General features: G+C 41.2%; 1 protein-coding gene across 4 annotated transcripts in view; it reads left to right on the top strand.

The window, feature by feature from the left end:
* Positions 1 to 21,184, top strand: part of LOC124137985 — a 203,286-nt gene that overhangs the window by 130,766 nt on the left and 51,336 nt on the right. Inside the window, exon 1 of one of the 4 annotated variants that reach the window (XM_046504479.2) lies at positions 14,058 to 14,111. The exons of the other annotated variants lie outside the window; for them this stretch is intronic. The gene's annotated coding sequence lies outside the window, so the exon portion shown is untranslated. Of the gene's footprint in view, positions 1 to 14,057; positions 14,112 to 21,184 lie in introns of those variants that run through there. 4 annotated transcript variants of the gene reach the window in all.

Raw genomic sequence — 21,184 nt, 5'->3', positions numbered from 1 at the left:
GTAACGGTCTAAACATTAAATGAGAATGTATCTCTAAAACTTGGCGATATGTCTTAATAATGACAGTTACTTAATTTATCAGGCAAACAATTATCATGCCGAGATATTTCTCAACAAAGATTGGAGATGGCAGAGTATGGAAGATTTGCAAGTCATTAGTATAATGGAGACTCCTTTAGCCGAAGTTCCGGGATCATCGGTTATGTATCGTGTTATTCGTAGTTCGAGACAAGCGAAGTGCTGCTATCGGGCCCCGTTCAGCAATCCACCTTAGCGCCACGACTGTCTATGTCTATGTTAAAGTATGAGAGTTTAATATGATCATCTTAGTGCTAAGATCGCTTTGTGCTTAGGGGCACCGACCATCCTGCGAGATGGGCCCGAGAAGTTACATCGTGGCTACTTCTCGTTGTGTTATTTCACGCTGGTTGAAACATGGGACTGGGAGGCTGTTAAACTCAATGATTTGTACTTTTGACGGTAGCATTTTTTTTAATATGACTTTGCCTTTATGTCGAGCAATTTTCCTGCAGCTCCAGCCTTTGGTGTCTACATTTCATAACTTTTGAGGTACAAACGAGTGTGCTCTTTCTACAAAGATTTCAAAGAGCGTCATACGTCTCTTGCTCAGAAGTTGTTTGATCAAGGTTACAACATTCAAATTCTCAGTAAAGCTTTCAAAACGTTTTGTGGTAGACACATTTCCAATTAGACCCATCACTAACAAAAATGATATCCGATGCAATTCCCTGTTTTGACTTGAGCCATATGTTCCCGTGTTTTACAGGTGAAAAATTGACTCGCCTTTTCATGTGTTTGTAATAGATGCCATCGGTAGGACAGAAAATACGCCCACCTCTCCGCGAACACCTGGTATCATCACTATTTGATAGCGAGTTGTAAACTCATGCTTATGATATAGTCGGACTCGTTCAGTGGACTCTTTAGGCTGAGTCTTCTTATGAATATGGGAAGGTTTTTGTAGCTTTTATTATTATTCAGAGAAACATACCTTAACGTGTGGTATACAGGTTTAGTTTTAATTAGCACATCGTCCGAGGTCGTATGTGTTCCCGATAGGTATCGCGAGAATTGACTGGGCTCCTGTCTACCTAAACGGGTAAAAGCGCTAAGCATGCTGCGCGAACAGTGGAACCAGTCATAGCGAGGAGGCAAAGGAAGGGGTCATATATTTTGGGTCGGCAGTATATTGGGATCGGTTGTGAGATCATGAATGGAAATAAAAGGTAACCCTGTGTTACTTTCAGATTTATTTACATGTTCCGACGAGACAACCAGGTAGACGGAGCGACATAAATGTGCAGTCAAAATTGATCTCGACTTTGAGATAAGAAATAACCCGATGGAGACGTTAGATAAGTTGACTTGATTGATCTTGTGCCTTGGCTTTGCGCCACAGAGGGATATTAGTGCCGTGTTTCGGTCTAAATAATGGATACAAACTGACTCTTTTATGGAGTTATGGCCGTTAGATAGCCACCTGACCTTCGGGGATTCGGGACATAGATTACCTCCCCTGCATCGAGATACCTCCGCATCACCTTTACATGTTGGCTTGGTTTGGCTGTGATGAATTGTTTGTTGTTAGCTTGTATGTGTGTTTGTGTGTGTGTGAGAGAGAGAGAGAAAGGAGATCCATTGGCAGGTGACGGAAGATTGTTAGCATAACCTACAGTCAGCATTATTCAACAGATATCACTCTGTTTATGAAATGGGCGAGCGGTGTTGAATGGACATATAACATCAAAACATACACCAGGAACTAAACCTGCATTATCTCCCCTTAGTCTGCATTGCTACCATTAGTCTACATTGTCACCCTTACTCTGCATTGTCTCCCTTAGTCTGCATTATCTCCCCTTAGTCTGCATTGTCTCCCCTTAGTCTGCATTATCTCCCCTTAGTCTGCATTATCTCCCCTTAGTGTGCATCGCTTCCCACGAAGCCTTAATGGGCATCAACATCCTTCACAGCAGCCACAGCCTACGTGGGATGAGTGTGATGATGGTGTCCCGCAAGAATGCACGTGCTAATTGGGGTTTCGATGCGCGCGTTAATCCCCGGGGGGAGCGGGGCATAATTGCTCGTGTAGATGATACGCAAACCTTCAGCGATATCGTCATTTGCGCACTTGTGTTTATAATTATCAATTTCCCCATGTATTGATGATTGGTTGTCGCTTGGGAAAACAACAATATCGAGTTACTGGTGTTTACCTCCGACGTCAGACCACATGTGACTTGATTCATAACTCGGGGAGCAAATATTTATTCTGGTGATAGATATAAACGCTTCAACATTCGATATATGTTTGTTTTTTAACAAATGGTTTTGATTATTTGTATGTCTTTTTGCAGAGCACCAGAAACGCCATCTTTAATGACGTTATTATTGCACTGAAAACAATTTTATTTTTTAGGGCGTTAGAATACAACTTAGCACTGTTATTGCGTTAGGCCTGCCAGTTGATTTGGTCCTCTGTAAGTACTGAGCTGGTGATGTATCTTAAGCTTGAACTAAAATGTAGAACAACTCTAACAAATTCGATCACTATTCAGAGATTGGACACCCTCGACTATCCGGTGTATTGGCTACATAGCCGAGGGTGAAATACAAATAGTAAATTGTCAGGTCGCGTTAACTGTATATATGTAATGTTTTGTGTGTTTCAGGGGTTAGCTTTACAGGATTGTCGATATGCAGAACAAATTCCTTTAACATCCACTAGCTCTGCTCTTCTAATGTTTACATTTGGAGGAGGGCGCGGTCTGACTTGCATTTTCATAATTCTGTATTAGCTGAATACAATGTCGCCATTCGTGTACAAAATACGGATAATTATTAATTTGACTGCCTCTCTGTACCGGGCTTCTTCAAAGTGGATGACGGCACCAAGGACAACCTAAACTCTGAGTACAGTTCTGTGTCTGCCATTGCTCGTTTTTAGCGTTCCCGCATGGATACCATTGACCTGCTACTATAGACGGCATAGAAGGTTGTTTCCGGCGTTAGGTCACCACTAGTATGTCATACAGACCCTGAAACAAATATATCAAATACAGCCCATGCACGTCTATAATATTTGGAAAGTCTAGATTACTGCAGTATCTGAATATGGAGAAAATTTCTTGGCTCCTTTTTATTATATTTTTTATAACTATGATTAAACATCTTCCTATTTCAGAGACTAGATGTTAGTTCAAATCACCGCGTCCATCGCGCCTATCTGTGATGGCCGCGAAGAGCTTCAAGATTGCCGATGCGGCATTAAGCAATAATCACTCTTGCGCCCTCTGCTCGTGAGAGTAATGTGATTGGACAGCTATTTATAGCGTCGTGTCATACGAACAACGCTCAAAACGAAGCTAATGTAGCGAATGGGTTCAGGGTATTTACAGAAGATCATGGGGATATGAATGCCTGGATTATCGAGGATGCTGGGAGCAGGGATTAATCTTAGTGGATGATCAGCGTGAATTGTATGCAGCTAAGGGTGGGCTGTGCTCCACTGTGGACTGCCCGTTTTTAGCATATACTTTGGATGTACAAGTAAAAATATGTTCCGTTATTTCGTGTACTTGACCCATTTGTTTGTTTAACGCCGCACTCAGCAATATTCCAGCCATATGACGGCGGTCTGTAAATAATCGAGTCTGGACCAGACAATCCACTGATTGGGATCATCAGCATCGATCGACCCAATTGGGATACGATGACATGCATCAACCAAGTCAACGACCACCCGACAAGCATAGTCGCCTTTGACGGCAAGCATGGGTTGCTGAAGACCTAGTCTACCCCGGATCTTCACGGGTCCATAGACTTTGCATTGATCCCAATTGTGTTGATCGATGCTCATGATTTCAATCACTTGATTGTCTGGTCCAGACTCGATTATTTACAGACCGCCGTCATATAGCTGGAATATTGCTGAGTGCGGCGTTAAACAACAAATCAACCAACAACCGTAGACTTTGAAGTTGTAAGTGGTGCATGTCTTGTGTGAAACTATATGACACCGTCTTTGTGGAATTAAGATTATCATTTATACTGACAGTAAACTACGGTTATAACGAACACGCTTATAACGAACTGACGGATATAACGAACTTACTTTTTGGTCCCGACTACTTGCTGTAGTCATGCTGTATATGTACTTACTACGAACTACGGTAATAACGAACTAAAATTAGTAGTCCCTTTGAGTTCGTTATAACCGTAGTTTACTGTATGTTGAAATTCAGTTGAATACATCATGACATCTGGGCTGGCAGACAAACACGGTGGTGTTTGATCGACTTCACTCAAACTTGCTGGGACAGCCTATATGCTGAAGCCTGCCCCATTTAATCTTAATGGCCGAGTTAGAAACCCCATTGTCGTGATCGAGACTCGATAATCCTTCTCGATGTCTATCCTGTTCCACTGTAATACCAAACTGCGGGACCCGTGAAGATCCGGGGTAGAATAGGTCTTCAGCAACCCATTCTTGCCGTAACAGGCGACTATGCTTGTCGTAAGAGGCGACAAATGGGATCGGGTGGTCAGGCTCACTAACTTGGTTGATGCATGTCATCGTTTCCCACTTGCGTTGATCGATGCTCATGATATCATTCACTGGATTGTCTGGTCCAGACTCGATTATTTACAGACCACCGTCATGTAGCTGAGATATTGCTGAGTGCGGCATTCAACAACAAACAAACAACAAACAAACAACCACGCTGCGGACCATGTACAGGATCCTGCTTGTCCAGGCCGTCTCTTTCACTTCCATCTTCATCTTTGGTATTTAGCTACATAGTTATCTTGTCTCACAGCAGATTGCAAAGTAATTAATGAGTGAGGCCAAGGTTTCTCTAATATAGAGAAACAGACTGCTAAACTTCAGTTATATCTGATCAACCTATATCTTTCATCGGCTAAAAATATTGTATATCTCCAAGAGAGCATATCAAATTCCTTTCAATGTTCGAAAACAGTTCATGTTAAAATTCAATGAAAATAATTAAATCGCCCGTGTTTTTTCATTTACCGGAAACTCCGGAAAAACAAATGATTAATTTCATGGCAAATTTAACAATATTTCTACATTTCATTTCATTTTCACAATAACCGCCTCAGACAACTTGTATGAAATAATTGATAATTATACCGATAGATTGAAACAGATCTGTAATCAACAATTTGTTTCCGTTACTAATCTATGAGTAGAACTAACTACACTGCCTTTACAATTCACAGATGTCACACATCTATTTACATCTATAATTTGCCAACAGGTTTTTATCAAATTTCAACGCAACCATTTGTTCTTTGCAAAAATATTCAAATTGATTCGTCCAGGCGTATGTAAATGATTCGATGCGTGAAGAGATTATATAGATAGAAATCGCCAGAGAAAAAACATGTTCTGTTAAACATCATTGTAATCGCTTCTGTTCAGTGTCGGAATGCAATGGACGAAGTTTGCACAATGAAGCACAATTAGCCTCACGTATAGACGATAAATAATATTATTCCTCCCGTTAAGGCGAGACCGGACATATTAACCTTAATTATCAGTCCCGCGACATCTGCCGGAACCATGGTGAATGTTTACCGTTATTTAATTTTCGGATAAAATTGGTAAACGAAACCTATCGTGAGTAAGAGCCAATTTTTTATACCAAGAACTTTGATAATCCACTTTGATAATCGTCATCAGAAGGGAGGTAACTGGTGTAGGTAGCCATGGTTTGTGCGCCATCTGTCCGATTTCTTCAACCATGTAGGTTAGGTAATACGCAGTTTCCTCATCAGTAATTAAAATATCTGATGATGGTAAAGTGATAATATAGCCAAGTTGCGGTGTACAATTTACCAATTATATACAGGGTATTTGGTTGGGCGACCATCCTTATGCGAGCGTCATATTTCTCCGCCATCGAGTTATGCTGATTGGTTCGTTAAAGGTATATTCATAACCACTGGCTAATTTCTTTGTTCGTTAAAACTATTTTTGGAACAACTTGCTAAATGCTTGGTTCGTTAAAGCTATATTCAAAACAACTGGCTATATCATTTTCCGATGATTAGATGGTTTAGTCATTCATGTATACTTTCAGACAACCGAGAAATGAATATCAAAATGTAAACCACAAGACATCTATACAGAACATAGCGAAAAAGTAAAGATTTCTGATTCTCCTTCAAATTGTTTCAGGGGCGGTCGGGTAGCCTAGTGGTTAAAACGTTTGCTCGTCACGCCGAAGACCCGGGTTCGATTCCCGACGTGGGTACAATGTGTGAAGCCCATTGCTGGTGTCCCCCGCCGTGATATTGCTGGAATATTGCTAAAAGCGGCGTAAAACCATACTCACTCACTCACTAACTCAAATTTCTGTTTGTGTCTTCCTTGTTTCCTCGTCTATACAAAAGTCATCCAAAATAGAACAGGTGGCCAGGCTCACTCACTCACCCATTCTTCTTTGTGAATGTGAGGGGCGGTCGGGTAGCCTAGTGGTTAAAGCGTCCGCTCGTCACGCAGAAGACTCGGGTTCGATTCCCGACATGGGTACAATGTGTGAACCCATTTCTGGTGTCCCCCGCCGTGATATTGCTGGAATCTTGCTTAAAGCGGCGTAAAACCATACTCCCTCACTCACTCTGTGAATGTGTATTTTCAAATGAGATGTCATGCTTATCACTGGAGCAACGGTAAAACTAGTATAGATAACCGCTGCGTATCGCATCTAGTTTCTCCTTCAATCAAATATATATGTATATATGCGCTCCTTCCAAAACCCCGCCATCGGGTATATAGTTTTAACATACCGTCAAACAAGGTTTGGCATTAATTACTGTGTTAAACACCAGACTCTGGTATCATATTAACGTGTTTATATATTGTGGCAGATATGACTGTTTTTTACAGTGCGGTGCGCGTGGAGCATGGTATCGAGTGACCCGTCCCCCGGAGGTGTTGTTAAAACATCTGTGACGTCATTCTGTTGTTTAAAACGTCCGTTATTTTTTCAGGAATGGAGAGTTGTTTGTCACTTATACGTTATCTTGATCCAACATTTCAATTCATTTACACCTGGAATAGCGGGAACTATTTTGTTTTATTTTGACAAGTGAACAACACATTTTGTCAGAAAACATGCGTTGGCAGCGAAGTTCAAACCCGATTTTTTTTATTTGAGTACGTCTAATAGTCGATCTCAGCTACGGCGAAATTAACTATTAAACATTTTTAAACTTTTGCATTATCCTTAACAGATAAAAAAAAATATGTATGTGTTACAGCAGGTTACATATAACAATCTTCAGGGCTCTATGTTTCCTATAATCCCAGTCAGCATGTATTTACAACGTGCGAGCGATTGATAAATACTAGTTTAGGACCGCACGAAGTTATGAAGAGCCGGGTACCATGTATTGTAAATATCAGCTCGCGACGGAGCTTGGTGCACGTGCAACAGCGACAGAGAACGTATTCCTCGTGCATCACGCAAGGGCGAAAATACAGTCTACAAAGAATTCTGGTATATTTTACAAATATTTACCACAAGGGAATGTTTTGTCAAAGTGTAAAAATAGGGCTCAATTATATTTAAGGAGTGGAGAATAACGCGGACATTCCCCTCTCCTTGAACTCCTCCCACAGCTGGGCATCTCGTCTCCGAAATAACCAGTTAATTATCTTACAAAATATAATAAAAGGGAGCCGATAGACTTTCTTCATTTTCAGAAATTTCAGCAATCCAGACTTGCTAAATATTATAGACTTGCATGGGCTGTATTTGATGTAGTTGTTTCGGACTTTCAATCGAGTAGGATGAGTTGTGATTTTCCAGTTTTCGCTTTTGATTCTATGCCAAATTTAATAAGTACTGTTTAATCTTAAACAATGGTTGGATCATTGCTTGTTCAGTTGCAACAACAGCTGATATCAGTGAGTCACGTTTATCAATAAGTCATTTCAGGGAATTTGAAAGTTTGCCCATCACACATTGTTCCCATTTTTGGAATCGAACCTGGATTTTCGGAATGACGAGTTGATGCTATAACAACTTGGCAGCCCGACCTCACCGCTCCGCAGCAATAAATGATATAATATCGTCATTAAATTCCAACGGAAGTGGCCTTGTGGTTAAAGAGTTGGCTCGTCACGCTGAAAACTGGGTTCGATTCCATACATTGGTGTTATGTTAAGCCTTCATTGGTGTCCCTCGGCATGATAGGGATTGAGTATTTCTAGGAGGGACGTCATAGTTCCCGAGGAAGATAACTGACAAACGTTTTGGTATATACGCAAATGTCGATCGAGAATGAATAGGTATGAACGTAAAACACCTACCTCGGCGACTGTCAAACCCCCCCCAAAAAAACAGCCAATGATTTCATAATGAAAGATGCTATTCCGTAGGCGCTTAAGGCGAAATTACCTGGTTTAAATGGAAAATATAATATAAAATTTTAAGAAGTCCTTTCCTCTCGCTAAATCTTGGAACTTTCTTCAATAAAACCGAAACAACATTTTCGATGGACCACTTTTTTAAAACATCCGTAAACAAGTAATTACACATACGTTTCCAGGATTTAGACAAGTTCAGGGAACATAGGAAGAGAGAGTTATATAATAACGTGTTACGCTAGGCACGTTACACCGCACAAACTACGCTTTGAGTTAACGGTACATTTACCAGGCTCTCGCCACCTGCGGTGTCTTTCAACTGTCATATTCGACGTAAAGCAAAGCATCTAGTCTAGCTTTGCAATAAAATCTAGCATTTATTGCTGTTTCATATAACTTGTCAAGAGCTGCAATACTTAATTGCCAGAACTACGCTGTAAATATGAAAGGTACAAATATACGTTTGACAGCCAGAGAATTTTTAAATGAACACGAAAATAATTTGTTTATTTTTTTAAATAGAAAAGCCTATGTTTGCGTGGAAAAGTGGCAGTTAAACGCTTTTTTGTTTAAGTGGGTTCTTTAAGCAGTATGATATGTATCGCACACGAGTTAGCACCACCTTGGTATACATGTATCTAGAGTATAGCGAAGGTTACACCAACTCACCCATACTACAACCTACCAGGTAGACCTTGGTACCTTGGTACACCACACACGCACGCACGCACGCACGCGCATCCTTTGGATGGGCCATTTTGACCTATGCACATACAGGATATATATATATATACGACGAATTTCGGGTAGTGTAAGACACAGAGGAATATCTCCGGACGTTTTTGAAAATTGAGCATGCGTTGGGTCGTTGTCTACCACGGGCCATATTTCCAATGATAAAGTTTCAGTGAGTGAGTTTGGTCCTACGCCTCTTTAACAGGCGAGTGACACCAGAAATGGGCTCCGCGCATTGTTCCCGTAGGGAATCGAACCCGGGCCTTCTGCGTGACGCCTGTAGTCTACCCCGCCGCGTCCTCCCGAGGCAAGGGAGTTAACTGACAATAAAACGCCTGATTCCACCCTTGCCCAACTAGTCTGGTATTTCGTGGCTCGATAGTGCCACCAGTAGCTATTACTGCTACCCCTTCTATGCCCCTCCTATTGACCAATCAGATTCCACCTCTCACATGAATTGTATTTGCTTCCAACAAAATAGCTCTATGATCTATAATCAAGATCTATATTGCAATAAAACGGTTCTTACCTCGCGAAGTGCATCAAATCACTTGAGCACCTTGATTAAAAAACATGAAATTATTTGGAAAATAAAGGTCGACGCCGAGTTGACGGTACAAAAGCTTTGCAAATCCTGCAGTCGAAGGAGATTTGCACGTTGAAATCCGTGTTGTTTACGAACCGGACGTCTAGTTCGTTAGGCGATTTTGATTGGACTATGCATAGACTCGTTAGTCCAGCCAAAATTCCGGAATTCCAGCCAAGTTCGGCAAGGGTGGAAACTGGACTTTTATAGTCAGTGAACTCCTTTGCCTCGGCAAGAAGACCCCACCGCCCAGTCAGGTCAAAGGAGATGTGGACATTACTGCTTTGTATTGATTTGATGCGTTGTTTCTGTGTAATTAGGGTAATCAGGTATTGATCTAGATCATAACACCTCAATTTGCAGATGGGTGTTAGGGATATGAATGTAGCAACTCAACAAGTGATGGTCAGGCGTTAGCAGTATCCATGGAATGTCACAGTGGGGGACACCAGAAATGAGCTTCACACGTGGTACAATCAAACCCAGGACTCGGACGTGGCGAGCTCACTACCATGCTGTCTTGCCGCTCCATTTACAAAGATGTGGTATCGATATTCTTGGCGGTGAGGTAGCCTAATGGTTAAATCGTTCGCTTATTACGTCGAAGGTTCGTTGCCCACATGGGTAGAATGTGTGAAGCTTATTTCTAGTGTCCGCAGCAGTGATATTGCTGGAGTAAAACTCATTCAGTGCTATAGCTTGTGTAACGGTGACCATGGTCCCCTTTTTACAAAGCGATCGTAGAGTTACGGCTGTCGTAGCTCCCGAACAATTTACTTACGCTTGTCGCAGCGCTACGATCGCTTTGTGAAACGGACCCCAGGTTTCAAAAGCGATCTTAGCGCACGACAGGCGTAATTCTAGGTTCAAGTACTGCGACAGTTACGACAGCCGGCCACCTGGGCGAAGTTCCACAAAGCGATCGTAGAGTTACGGCTGTCGTAGCTCCCGAACAATTTACTTACGCTTGTCGCAGCGCTACGGTCGCTTTGTGAAACGGACCCCAGGTTTCAAAAGCGATCTTAGCGCTCGACAAGCGTAATTCTAGGTTGAAGTACTGCGACAGTTACGACAGCCGGCCACCTGGGCGAAGTTCCACAAAGCGATCTTAGGGCTACGACGTTCGAAACTCCCCTCGTAAACCTACGGACAATCACAGCGCTATATAAATTTCGTAGATATTCGCTTCGTCTTAAAAGCGGTGTTAAACGTAGCCCTAATATGACTGACCTAACTAAAATATCTTTGAACTTTTCTTTTACGCCACATCGCTGAACGTATCACGGCGAACTATTTCCATATAACCGTGTTCAGTACATCAGTGGACGCCTGTGTGCAGTATTAACGCCAACACCAACACACATGCGAGGCGACAAGCGGAGGGATACAAACGAGCTAAAGGGTGAAACCTATTGGATCATTCGGATCAACTCGGGGTATTCCGCATCATTCATAATACCTGAGGCAGCAATGGAGTAGAGACATTGCATGAATTCACTGTTAGCCGTGTAACGCCGACGCATGTAGTTCGTCTGTGAATGTACACCACGTGCGGATACCGGGTGAGAAGAGGTCCTCAGCAACCTATGCTGGTCGTAAAAGGAGATTAAGGGGATCGGATGGTCGGACTCGGTGACTTGGTTGTTGGCAGATCTCCGTAGCCCGACCAGTGCCGTAGCCAGCCAGCCGGAGGTTGGGGGGGGGGGGGGGGGGGGGGGGTGTAGTTGGATTTTTTTATAGAAAACATCATTTTTCCTTGTGAAAGCTAATTATAACTTGAATAAGAAATGAATAATCTTGTTTGCCCCCCCCCTTGTCAAAAAAAGTTAACTACGGCCTAGCCGACGGATCGCTGTTCACAATATTGATCACAGGCTTTTCTGGTCCAGACTCGACTATCTACAGGCCACCGTCATATAGCTTCAACATGCTGAGTGCAGCGTTAAACGACAAACAAACGTGCGACGTGGACGCTAAACGACACACATCACCCAATAGAAACAACAATAACCACTAAGACATACAACCATGTAATTACTTCTGGTAAGAAGCCCACGGACAATATCATTTTGTGTCCCCTTTCACACCAGCGCGTAAGCAGGTAATAAGTGGACACACTAAGCACACAGACGTGAGATGAGGTGGCGGGAAAGACCCGTCGCGTGAAGCACAGCTTGTTAAAATATGGCTGTCTGTTTGGGCAATTATGGATATTATATCTGACCTCCGATGCGCCATTCGTGCTGGCACACTTTGATCTCGTCTCGTAAAAGGCGACTGCAATAGCCACGCACTCTGGAAACTAGGTTTTAATGGACGGGGAAGCTCCATTGAATCGTCATAAGAGCAGCCTGAAGACTTTCCGTATATAAAACGTCAATCCTCTACGTAAACGTACATTTACGCGCAACGACCAAGGGAGACAACTCTTTAACATTACGTCGGACTCTCAGAATATCCAAGATGGCGGTCAGAGGTAAATATAGAACCCGATTTTACACTTTATTAAGACCCCGGCGCTGTTATGATATGGACGCCGACGCTACAGCTCAAAATGCACATGAATACAGTTTGACCGTGTTGCTGAACGAAACTTGAATAACAACGCTCTTCTGTCGAAAGGTAATTAATTCTGTTAATCGATGTCCGCTGTTAGTTTTGTTTATATTCAAAACATGTCGGCAAATATATTTGACCATGTGTTATTTCCATAAAAAGTAGCTTTATTTTGCTAGTGGGTCGAAAGTATTATGGTTGATAGCTGATATGCTGGGGAAAACAATGTTTAACCGCCTCGGAGATAGACGCTGACACATACATGTATTTATATAAGGCATGATTGGGATAACATTACTAGGATCCGACTAGGATGGGCCCATAACGCTTGGTATATTGTAATTACTTTTCAAACTGGTAAAAGTGATATTTTGAATATTTTATAAGAAATAATTAGTCTTTATTATCACTACTTAAAATTTAAAGGGTAATGCTATCAGTTTAGATTCCGTATATAATGTATGAAGTGTGATATCTTAGCCGCCGTCAAATGAATAAATTTGATTCTTCATATGTTTGGGTATCAAATGAATGGATCTTAATGGATTGAGATGCAGTCTGAAATTGATAAAGAGTCTTGTATATCACCATTATTGATAATACTGAACAACAATGCTAAAAGCAGAGTCCGGTGTTCGATTATATCATAAGCATGTGTTTGTTCCGTTTGTTTCCGAAAAAGTGAGCGTAAGCTAAAATTATTGTTTTTATTGTTTTATAACACAATTGCAAAAGGTTAATCGTCATGTCATCAGAAAAGCGAAAATTCCATTCGTAATCATACTCCGGCACCGCTGATAATGTTCCACTACTTGAGACGGTCTCTCCTCGGTAGCCCCACGGTTCTTCGACAGTGCTATGTATCACGTGACCAGGGCTCATTCACTGCTTTGCATAACATGACAAGGAAGAAAAACTTGGGGTTTAGTGATGTACATCAACCTCGATTACCCAGTGTCTGAGTCTGTCTTACAGACCCTGATACAAATATATATATCAAATACAGCCCATGCAAGTCTATAATGTTTGGCAAGTCTTGATTACTGCAGTATGAGAGTCACTGGTCTCCGTTTTATTATATTTTTATTAAGATAACTGAACAACTGTTTTTTTCTGTACGATATATTCATTTCAGAGACTAGATGTTAGTCTACCAGTGTCTTTATATTCAACTGTAATTAATGCCTGGGCTCATTCGCCACCGTCTGTCCTACCTCTAACTTAGCACATGATTTCTCTAGCCCAAGAGAGTAATTTAATTGGATGGCTATTTTGTATCAGGTTCCAAAACAAATCTATGGCAGCGAATGTGTCCAGAGTATATACAAAAAGAGGATGGCGATATAATACACTAGATTATCGAGGATGGGGTAACAGGTTAAACCAAAGGTAAAGCCTCGCTCCGGATTTGTCTGAATCAAAACCCATGCCCATATGCCCATCTATCTGTGGTGCTGTAAACTTTGAAAGTCCACCTGAGTATATAGCCCTGCCCAGCGAGACGACCCGTCGAAACAAAGTGGTCATTAATTAATCATCCATCGTGAAACCCAACTGTTACTATTCTCAATTTCTGGACGTCCGACTCACTTTCATGTCCTAATAGACTTTATGACAACAAGAACACGTTGCACCATCGCTGCCACTGACGATGAAATAGATCCGTGTAAATTACAAAATGATTAGCCAATAAAGTCGCGTGCCGTCAGCTGGTGGCTTGGAAGGCGCGGAGTCTCTACTGTAGCTTCATTAATTACAGGCAGTTGTTCCGCTCGGACCAGCCACACACTGGGAACTGGATTTGGGTTTAAGGTAGGTAAAGGTTGGACCTGATGGTGCTTGAGGGTCCCGCTGCTGGATACTGGTTTACGATAGGTATAGGTAAAAGCCTTGGTCCCGGGTTCTTCTGAGAGCTCCAGGAATCGATTGTCAGAGACTTCATGCATAAAGATGGCCTGTTGGTTATTTGAGTTCTAGTGTTGCGTCTTTTGAAGTGTATCGCTTACAAATATTGGCGAGTTCATGCAGAAAGTTAGAAATGTTTGGCAATTAAGTGTTTCGCCCTTGAACTATATCACTTACATATTGATCAGTTCGTGTACAAATTTGGAATGTTCGGTGTTTCAATGTCAATTTTGTGTTGGGGGGTTTGTGTAGACAAATGGAAATGTTTGGCATTTATGTGTTTTGTCGTGTGTACAGTCGTTAGAATAGTCTATCATGTTAGTGTCCCCTCTGTTCAAACACATTACCATTGCAGAGCTTGTGAAAATACATTGGTCATGTAACTGTTTATTGAATTTCATCAATTGAATCTTGGAGGGTTGTTTTTGAACGATGGTATGTTTGGCTTTTTGTGTGGTAATTTGAAATAGATCAGTTAAATTTTGGAAGTTGGTTTAAAAATTTATTATGTTTGACATTTGAAGTGTTTGGTCTTTCGAAATGTATTAGTTGAACATACAAGAGTTATGAAGTCACTTGATGGGCGTTTCCTCTGTTAAAATATATCAGTTGGCTATTTATGTTTTTGAATATGTTTGTTATTTCATTCTTTCGACCATAGGACTTCATCGATTGAATATTAAAGAGTTTACATGTGAGATTTGTGAATGTTTTTCATTTAATTCTTTCGTTTTTGCGACCACACCAGCTGTTTAATAAAAAAGCTGTTTTGCCTTTTGCGCCAAGTGGAATCTCTTTCGGCGGGTAATCGAGTCTGGTTGTTCTCTGGCGTTGAAGGTTAATACATATAACGAAAGAATGGCTGGCATTTTAGTGTTTTGTCTTTTGAATCAAAATCAGATGAATATTTGAAAGTCAAGTTTATATACAACGAAAGGAATATTTTGCATCTTAGTGTTTATTCTTTGAGCGTCACGTTTACTTACTTAGACATTAATATACTGAACGTATCTGCGGGTGCGTATTGTCTGAATATAGCAAATGGTAGATAAGGCTGAAGTTTCAAAGAGGTGTTCTTTAAAGATTAGGCCACCTATAAATGATTATTCAATTTACAAACAAAGTTGTTTTTCAAAATAATGGAGGGGTATTTTATATATTTTGTAATCAAACTGTTCAAGAATCCATATTGACAGTCGGCGATTTTGATTCACATGAAGCATTGATGTGTATTTCATGAAGTAATAGAAGAAACTGTCTTTTATAACAGCTTTCCTTGTCTGTAGGTACTTGGAGACAATCAAATGATGTAAGGTGTGGCGGTGTGAAAATATTAAAATATTGCATTTTTTATGAGCCCATTTTAAAGTTTCAATTTCTATGGAGGTAGAAAACTATTATGCTTGTAAGAGGTTTCGAATGAAAAGCGATATAGCAGAGATGTAGAGAAGTGGAAAGTGGAGAACCCTTTAGTGTTTGGATCTAAATTGATTGGCCATAACACAGCAGTACCGGGGCGATGGTTGATATTTCCCCTTGAAGGAATATCGCACTTGAATACTTTCAAAAATGCGGAAGTCCTTTGACATGGCCTTTGAATATCTTTTTGGATGGTAAATGTTTCATTCCGAGCACCATCCCCAGCTTCTACAAACGTAAGGAATTCGTAGTGTCTCAATTACTGCATTTTGCTCAGAGATACAACATTTTAAGTATAGAATGTTTCCGTTTGATTACCATGGCGGGACTGTAGCAGTATGCAGACGTTGCTAGCAATGGCCTCGAAGACGGTTAAACAGAAGTTTAGAAGTGGTATTGCTTGAGTGTTGGAACTAAATTGATTAAAATATACCTCGTGAGAAACTGACACTTCGAATTGGAATTTGATTGACAGTGAAGCAGGTTTTCAAATATGGCTTTGATAAGTTTGGACGTTATTCTATAACAAGCATTAGGAGCTGCGCGGATGATGACAGGGGGCCAAGCCAGGGCGTGGAAGGCTGACACTGTTGACATTTCTCCGCGTTATTTGATCGGGGGGGGGGGGGGGGGGGGGGGGGCAGTTATATTTTTTCGTTTCTGTCTCTAAATTTGATTATTGTATTCTTACGACTTTCCTGTTTCATAATATTTGAGTATGAATCGTTAACCGTCAACGTCAACTCAAAGAAACAAGTTCTCGCCAATGACGTGAATTATTTATTTGTGTAAAATAAATAACAAATAATGCAATGGCGTTTATCATGATCAATAGCTTACATAATTGGGTAATTTGCAGTCGTACTCAAATAGCGCACAGTACCTGTGTTTGTTCTGCAGTTAATCTATGCCATTCGTAAAGGCAAATACACTAATGCAAGGGATTTGTTTCAGTGATAAAACTGGCTTATTTGTTGTTGTTTTTTTGTCACAGTTTGCATTTTCTGATGGCGATTGAACAAAGTCAACAATTTTGCCAAAACAAATCGCAACGCATGTTCGTAATTAATACTAGAATTGTTTCTTGTGTCCAAACATAATTTTCATGCGTATGAAACTGTCAAAGAAATGTATTGTCATCAAAAAAGAAATCTGAAATCTGAATTTGAAAGTCTTCCGTATTATAATGAAACATCTGTCATGGTGGTGGTAGTGATATTTGATATAGAAACTTACAATTTCGTCACGTTAGCAAATATTAGCATCGATTATACTACACCAGAGACCATATAATAGATTATATTATTATATGGTCTCTGACTACACTCAAAGACCGTCCCAATCCATATGTCCAGCCTGATATTATATTGCATGCCAATACACCCCAACCACACAAGCAGTGTTCCATCAGCCCCATAACCCAGCCGTCACGATGACGTCATCATTTTAATGGCGGCGTTACATAATCCAGACCAGCCCAGCTGAGATTATCTCAACCACCAGACTCAAGGACGCGCTCCCTGCGTCCTAAGTCCACTCTTATGCTCGGATCAATTACTGTCTCCCTAGGGATACGGCTCTATGTCTCTTCCCTGCCTGCGACAAGGCAAAAACATGGCCGAGCTGCATGGAGGGCGCTGTTTGTATTAATGGTCACGTGGTGGAAAACATGGCGGAGTGGTACATGGGTGGTGTTTGGACTCCAGTCACGTGGCATGACTCCCCAAACTCGCCCTCCTTCACATTGAGCGATATTAATGATTTCGGCCTTGTGTTAGCGTGATGGAGACAGCGAGGTGCCTTCGAGGTGTCTGGCCGTGAACGGTTTGTCGGTGACCAGCAGAGAGTATGTAGCACACCGATATGTCACTTCAGAGATTATGCGTACAACTGGACCAGTACCTCCATATGTTGATATCATAAAGAAGGACCATGATCCCTATATGGTCCACATTATGATCCACTTTCAATGTAAGCGCGAAAACCCCTTCCACAATCATAGGTGAGGTGAGTAGTCCTGCATCATGACCGTGGAATATATTTATTTACCATTTTATGAAAAAATAATAATCTAGAAATTCATACAAAAGCAAGTCTAGCCAGCTCAAGCTAGCTCTATTCCACAGCATAGGGATTTTTTAAATTATTTTTAGAGTCAAGAAGGATATTGTGTAATATAAGATTTCAGAGACTAAATGTTAGTCTAGTGAGGTAAGGTGAAATGGGGTTTAACGTCGCGTCCAAGATTATTGCACTTATATAGCGACGTGCATGCACGTGTGTGTGTGTGTGTGTGTGTCTGTGTGTGGCTGCTTGTACTAGACCGGACTGTTGCCGATTTATAGTGCTAGATCACTGAGATACCATGCCGCAGTTTAACATGAATACCCCACTCAGACACAGTATACTGACTCCGAGTCGGCTAGTCCTTGTATTAGCCCCTTAATGCCGAGCGCCAGACAGGGTAACAACAAGTACCATTTTTTAACGTCTTTTGGTATGACGCGGCCGGGAATCGAACCCCGGACCTTCCGCTCTCCGGGCGGACGCTCTACCACTAGACCACGGAGGCGGTCCGACGACACAGGTGTTAGACACGGTATCTTATGCAGTCAACGTCAAGACTTAGCAATTGGTGCAATATGGTCTCTTTAGATTAGGGTAACCTTAAATTAGAGAACTATCTGCAGCATCAATGTGGGTTAGCAGACAGAAAAAAGTATTTATCGAACAACTTAAACAAACTTGGGAAGAGCGCCCGACCCAACATAATGAATCTTTGTCAGTTTAAATGACCTAGACATTAAAGAATACATCGTTAATAAACGCAAGAGACGAAATAAATGTAGACAGAAAATGTGGTCATTATATTCACCCGCCAGTGAAATGAACATTTGAATCTCGTGATTTCTCCCAAACCACGTTATTGTCTCGCGAGACAGTGGACCCCCTGCCTCGAAGCTCGGGGGCTCTCCTCCATGGTGTCTGACCAAACCAATACCAGAAAATGAAGCACAACTTGAGAACTCCATAAATCGACGTTCAACATTGCTATATGACATAAGCAGAGGCCATCATACTCCTGCACCATGACTGTGGAATTTATATGTTTTAAGTAAAAAATTTTACTAAAAGTCCTAGGCAAGTCTAGATAAAACTAACCAAGTCTAGTTTGCTTGATTTCGCAATGAAACAGCAGAAGAATAAAGAGAGAAAATAAGAAAAAATATTTTTACCTATTTTAAAGACATGTTTTTCATTGACTAAGTGTTAGTCTAAGGCCATCCTTCTACACACGGTTACAAATATGTTCGCTCAGTGGTATCTGATCTGTATGGAAATTGAAAACTTCCATTATGTTTATGGGTGTCTTTAAGCCGTTTGAAAAGGCTTGCTGTACAGACATACTTACACTCTAAAGCCCAGATTATGTTTATCTTAAGCTCCCTTCCTTTCCCCCCCCCCCCCCCCCCCCCCCCCCCCCCCCCCTTTCTGCTGCCCCGATTCATTTTAAATTGGATGGTAAACTGTTTTGGCTATGTTCTCGCACGACCTTAAATTGATATTTAAGTCCGCAGCTCACAAAGGAGGTGTAAATCGTTCCTTGTAAAAAATGGCTCCAAGAAGCGCTATTTTTGTTCCAATATGTGGGGGAGAATTTAAAGGAATTTTCAAAATTAACATACAATGTACGTATTATTGGCACACACGTGATAGTAATTTCGCAGAATGGTTTATATATTGCAACACTGACAGAAACCATAAGCCCTAATAAAAAAAACATTTTGAAGCAAAGGTAGAGTCGTAAAGAAGTAATTCGCTGAAAAGACCAGAAATTGGAATATGGTTATTATGCCCTTTCCTCTTATCTCGCCATCAACTCTCTTTTATCTCCCTCCGCGACATTCTCTCGAAGTAAGTTCCTGGAGTAGGAGAGGTCATAACGGCCTTGCGTTTCTTAAGGATCTTAAAAGGAGAGCGTTCCATGCAAAAAGTGACCACTCAAATACTCCCTCTCGGAATCAAGGCTTAGCCTTGCTGCGAGGCACGTGCCGAAACTGATATTGTCTGTCAAAATGCAACAAAAGCAGGGCGAAAGGTTAAAAACTGAATTTTAAGGTCTTGTTGCGGTGTAGCGAGTGCCTGTCGACATGCAGAATGTGTTACCCTTTAGGGGAGAACAGATGTATCTTACATATCTACACGTGTTTATTTACTTATTCTTATCATCAATCTCGGACCACGCTGATATGACTTGCCTTTGTTTAGAGTAGCAGCATTCTGTGTATATAGCTAAATGTAAGAGTATACAAGAACGTGCTTCCGTTAGAGCGCTGTCATTTTTTATGTTAAAAACAGTGAGTTTCGTGTTAACCACGAACTCCTTTTTCTTCCTCCATGCGGGAATATGACAAATCTGGTGTCTTCTGTAATGTATAATATAACATTTTAATATTTGAATTTGATGTTATATGTCTATTTGAATTGATTATAAAAGAAAAGAATAGAAATGATTCATTATTTATGATTTATTAAATGCGAGAAGCCATTTGTAAGTGGGAGCACGGGTGTCCTATTCAGAGTTGCGTCCCTTGGGCACGCCAGGAATTTTAGACTGTTCGAATCCTGGTTCGCCCCGATTATGTAACTATGTTTGTCAGCTCCATACCTAGGCTTCTCGGTTTGACCAAAGTGGTAAACGTTGAGACCTGCACCACTTCGGGCTTTCCTCCCACATATAACTGGAATACTGATAAAAGCGGCATTAAGCCCATCTCACTCACTAACTCACTAACTCACTCAAATGATTTACAACACGGAGGAAGGGCTTACATATGTCGACAAAAGGTTTTCGTCAAGTTAACTAAGAGCAGGTCTGGACCCAAGTTATTTTTCTTCATTGGGGGCTTTATCGGTTAAGATTTTACAGGTATTGTGAAACGTTCATCGGAGACCAAAGATTCCTCCTGTGGTCAGATCAAACCTTTTTGCTCAATAATTAAAGTTTTTGTTATACTTGTTATCAGTTCAAAAAAGTACAAAATTCTAGTCAGAACAAATTCGACAACATTGATAAACAAACATTCCCCTGTCTTTGACATTTTCCATTTTCAGTGAGCCCAGTTAAAAGTACTCGTCCATTTGATGTTTGAATATCTTCTCATGATTTGTTTTTTTGTTTGTTGTTAAACGCCAAACTTAAGCTATCTGATGGCGGTCTGTAAGTAATCGAGTTTGGACCAGACAATCCAGTGATCTACGCAACCGGAATACGATGACATGCTTCCACCACGGCAGCTAGCCTGACCACCCGATCCCCTTAGTCGCCTATTACGACAAGCAATGGTTGCTGAAGACCTATTCTAACTCGGATCTTCACGGGTTCTTCCTAACGAAAGGCCACATGTGTGTAATAGAGCCCATATGCAGGTGCGCGTGTTTCATACACATAAATATGACCTTATGCGCGTGTAGTATATAAGACGAAACTTCCCATGGTCACGGGCATGTATAAGCAAATAATGAGCACTGTACATCTCCCGTCCGGCCTATTGTAGTCA

This window comes from Haliotis rufescens, unplaced genomic scaffold (genome assembly GCF_023055435.1).
Source record: "Haliotis rufescens isolate VD_foot unplaced genomic scaffold, xgHalRufe1.0.p SCAF_17, whole genome shotgun sequence".
NCBI lineage: Eukaryota > Metazoa > Mollusca > Gastropoda > Lepetellida > Haliotidae > Haliotis > Haliotis rufescens.
This window is presented reverse-complemented; position numbering and strand designations above follow the sequence as displayed.